We start from the raw sequence: 5,059 nt of genomic DNA, 5'->3' as shown, positions 1-5,059 counted from the left end.
GGAAGACACCAAAGAAAGGGAAGCTTTAGCTGACGCTTAAAGGAGCAGGTCTGTACTAGTCTGCTAGGGCCTCCATGACAAAGTTCCACAGACTGGGGGGTTAAATCAACAGGTAGTTATATTCTCACAGCTCTGGAGGCTTTAAGTTCAACATGAAGGTATCAGCAGGTTGGTTCTTTCTGAGGCCTCTCTTTGGCCTTCTCCATCTTCATGTGGTCTCTCCTCTGTGCTGCACTTCTGTGTCCAGATTCCCTCTTCTTTAGGAGACCAGTCATTTTAACTGAATTATCTCTTCAGGGTCAATTTCAAAATTTAGCCACATTCTGAGGTCTGAGGGGTTAAGAATTCAGCATTTGAATTAGGGGGACACAATTCAGCCCATCAAAAGATCTTAGCTGGAAACTAAGTTGGGGGTGGTCCAGGCAAAGGAAAACTGTGCCATGCTAAAGACGGCACCTGAAGCACCGCTTTCTCTTGACCTTTCACAAATGTGCCCGGGTTTATTTCTCCACTCTGCTTTGAGCTGACTAGTTTCCTGCTCAGCATGCCAACAGTGGTGGAGAGCTGAGAGAGAGATACTTTGAAACCACCGTGGGGAGAGTTGCTGTGCTCATCTTCCTGCCTGATCAAGAACAAGACCTCAGTACTTCTCTAGGAGCCCTCATTGTAGAATCCCCAGGAAAAGCCTCCACATCATCATCTTGAGTGTCCAGTAAGCCCAAGACAGCCTAGTTCAAGTTCAGCTCTGGAGTCCCAGATCCAGGCACGTTTGCCTCCCTAGGGGAGAGAATCACGAGTCCCTCCTTGAGAGAGCATGAATCCATGGTGAAACCCCAGGGTGCCTTTCCAGCCGCTCCAGGACCCTCCCCACTGAGCTTCTCTCTCATATGCTGCCCTGTGACTGCCCTCTATAACTAGTACAAGTGACAGACACCAGGGACATGCAGGTCAGACTCACTCCAGATCTCAGGACCTTCAGTCTTTATAAAGACTTAAAGACTGAAATCCACTAGTCTATTTATGAAATTAAGGGTGGGACAGTAAATTTTCTGGGGTTCCATCTCTCAGAAAAGTTTACTTTTCTCACCTGTTTGGGTTTTGTTTGTTTTTTTATTGCTTAGTTGCTTTTTTCCAACTAAAAGTATAACCCTGTCCTTTCTGAGAGGTGAATTTCACTCCACTGCATTTTTCCTCTTCACTCTGTAAGGAAGGAGGAAGTCAGTGGGTGGCCCCACTGAGCCAGCTCCCCACCGCCCATACCTCTGTTCACAGGCTCCAAATGTGTCTGCCTCCTCATGAGCAGGTAAACAATTCTTTAATCCTTTTATGGTCACACACAATTGAGCTATTTCCACTGGTGATGAAATCCAGTAATTTCCCAGGTAACTGAGCAGTGAGTATGGCTTTCCCTGAAAACACTTCTATTGTTGAAAGAAATAAATGATCCCTGCAGGTGTTCAAGTGGTAAGTCTATACACTCCAGCAGGTGTTTCCACTGAAGGGCCCACAGGTAAGGCAGCTGGGATCCCCGACTAGTTCTTTCCCCTTGGACGAATATTAGCCAGGGTACATGTTCCCATCACCTTTGCCAAAACATTTAATCCAGAAGATGTCTATAAAGTGAATGTCTTTTTAGCATTACTCCAAGACTGAATGAATTCCAGTGAGCAATCATTTGACCACAGACGAGTCTGTGAGCTGGTCTCACCGTTGGCATTCCTGTTCCCTACAAACAACTCGCCCACAGCAACCAGTATGCTCTCTGACCAATGGAAATCAGATGTCTGAGTTTAAGCAAGGGATTTAAACCCTTCAAAGGGCTCCTCTTGATTTAGAATAAAACCCAAACTCTCTCCCAGTCCCAAAGCCTTCTTGGTCTGATCTCTCCCTACCCTCCTGATCTCACCCCTGCACTCACCCCTGATGACCACATGGGCTCAAGCCTCTTGTTGGCTCCAGGGGCAGATCAAGCCCCAGGGCTCAGAATGTGGGGCTCTCTGTGCCTGGAATTCCCTCACCAAGGCTCTTCTCCAGCTTGTCTCCTCAGGGCTAAATTCCACCCACCTCAGAGAGCATGTTCACAACTTCTTGGCCATCACCCCCTTGCTTTCCATCACTAACTCTCCTTATTTTCTTCGTAGCATAGCATCTGCTGCAATCTTGTTTATTATTTTATTATTATCTGTCTCCTTACACCAGATTGGAAGTTCCTCCCCACAACACCAACAGTTTAGCAATGCCCAGCACATAGAAGGTGCTCAGTAACTGTTTGTTGAATGGATGGACGAACGGACAAATGAGGACCACCTATCCACCTATAGAGTTCAGACAAAAACTCCATAGTTATGTTGTTTAGAATTATCTGAAGAAGTCCTATACTCTGTATTTCACTCCTCGGTATCCACAAATTCACTTACAATTTTCAAATGTCATGATCCACATGTGACTGGAAGTCCAGCTTCCTTTGGTCATTTCCCTGTCAGGATTCCACCATTCCCACCATTAGCTAGTCCAGTTAGAATCTGAAGGTATTGGTACATGGACAGCAGAATTAACACAATTATTAAGTAGGTTTTTTTTTTTTGGTGATTTACAATTAAACACACACTTTGAGGTAACCATCATTGAAGTTCTGGATGTGGGCCTCAAGACTTGATGAATATTAATAGTGTCACTGAAAGTCCTGAACATAAAATTTCCAGAAGTTGCCAATAAAGAGAAAATATACTATTTCTCCCACTTCACCCTTTTCCCCTAGAACAAACAGAAACTTTGAGTAAATTGACATCAAATGCATAGTATTCTAAAACTTAAAAGTTTTATAGCTTAGAGTAAGTATCTTTAGGAGATACTTGGTTTAACATTTTTAAATGTATTAATATACATATATATAACTTGGTAGGCTTCTAAGATCATTAGTTTAACAAATAAAAATTTGAAGTATAGTTTATTTAGACAATTATAGGTTTGTTAATCTCACTGCTTCAAAATCTGGAGAATCTAATAGATCTGCTTCTGTTATTCAAGGTAAGTTTCCTGGCATTAAACTGCATTAATCACCTTAACATTAAGACCTCTCTTTCCACTGCAGGATGAATTGTATAGTGGCTAAGAGGCTTTAAACTTCACCTGCCTGGGTTCAAATCCCAAATTAGCTCTGTAACTCTGGGTGGGTTATTGAAGCTCTCTAGGTATTAGATTTCTCACCCGTAAAAAGGGAAAAATCATAGTACCTATGTGGCAGGACTGTGGTAAGGATTTTAAAATCATAGTAAGACAAGTAAAGCACTTACAAATTGGGCTCAGTACATATTGTCCTTTAATGAGTATTAGCTATTTATTGTTTCACTTATTTCATTTGCAGGTCCACAGGTTCTTTGCATGGTATTAATAATTATCATAAGTGACAAAAATTAACATGTTAAGCCTCACAAATATAATAAGATATTTAAATGCTGCTTAAACTATAAGTAGAACAAAAACATATGCAAAATAACAGTAGGACAAAGGTAGCTATAACTTTATGAAAGAAAGAAAAACAGCAATTTTAGCAAATATACAAAATAGCCATGCAGTATGTCCGCAAGGACATTTATGATAAAAGAATGCTGTGAAGCACCAAGGTAATTAAATTAACAAGCAAAACCAAACAAAAATGCTTACTTTGCAATTATTAATAAATGGAAAAATGGAATTCTAAGCAAAGAAACAAAAAGTTCCATTGTATCTTTAACCTTTGATGTTTGTTCCATCAGAACATTAGGTGCATGATAAACCAGGGATGGCAATCAGGTTTTATCTTTTAGCCAACTCTTATCAATTGGAAATGACTCTAAAAAAACTGTGTTAAGAAGGATTCTGAGGACACATCTGGGTTCACTAGGAAAGAGTTCCTTGTTTATATATTGAGGTCCACTACAGGTACAGAAGGGACAGTGATGCTGCCTATGCTATGTAATTACTACTCCTCATAATTCCAAACTTATAATTCCAAAATGGTTTGCCAGTGCCAGGAAATAGGTAGCCATAAGACAATACAGTTTGGAACCAATGGCCAGGCTGTGCCATCAGGAAAACTGGCTAGAGTTCATGACCAAGGCTTTCAGTGGTTACTTCCTTCACCTCCTCCTTCACCTCCATCAACTGTTAAGCCTTTAGATGTAATGCGATCCCTGGCCTGCCTTAAATCAGGTCCTATATCAAGGGAAGGAAGGGGCAGGATAATGCAAGAACTGCTCCACAGGCCCTCCTCTGTATGTGGCACATGTCAGGGCTTCAGAACTCATGAACTACCCTGGAGGAAGAGACTAAAGAAAGCAAAGTCATCAAGGGTCAACCAAACTGAAAGCAAAGATCAAAGTCTTGAAAAACTACTCTCGCTTGGAATCTTGTGAGTACTAGCTCAAAGTTCTCATACTGAATTACCAGAGCAGCTTCCCTCAAGGACAACAGATAGCAAGGTCAGGTGGAAGGGGGAAAAGGTGGTCACTTTCTCCAACACAAACAGAAAAACATTTTTTTCATAGATAGGAAGGAGAAAAAAAAGTATTTTTCTTTTCTTCCCCTATCCCAAATTTCTCAAGGCTTCTGTCCTTTGGCCCCATAGTGGCCTTATTAAATTAAGGGATAACTCTCCTCAAGAGTTAACTTAAATCCCTCCTGAGTAAACTATTGCCAAGTCCCTCCCCTCCCTGCAGGTGGGAGTCACCCTGGCCCACCTCCATGGAGTAAGGCTCCCATTTTAATGCGTATGTCTTAAAGCAGAGCTGGGACCTTCTCAGTGAAGCACACACAGACCAAGGACATGCTTCGTCCCAGGTTCTGGCAAAGGTGTCACTACTGAGCCAGCATTCCCTGCCTGTTCACAGGAGGATGGTTTGAAAAGAACCAAAGAGAAAACTGATAGCAAGTTTCAGAGCAAACTGACAGCAGTTTCCGAGGTCCAACCAAGCAGATTGCAGGCTCTAAGGGCCAGGGGCTGAGGGACAAGGGCTGACCAAAGGCCTTCTTTCCCTTTCCTTTGGCTGCAGAAAGGATTCCCTCCTCTTAACTTACTGTC

Source organism: Eulemur rufifrons, chromosome 19 (genome assembly GCF_041146395.1).
Source record: "Eulemur rufifrons isolate Redbay chromosome 19, OSU_ERuf_1, whole genome shotgun sequence".
NCBI classification, from domain to species: domain Eukaryota; kingdom Metazoa; phylum Chordata; class Mammalia; order Primates; family Lemuridae; genus Eulemur; species Eulemur rufifrons.
The sequence above is the reverse complement of the archived record's forward strand: the minus strand, read 5'-3'. Positions refer to the sequence as shown.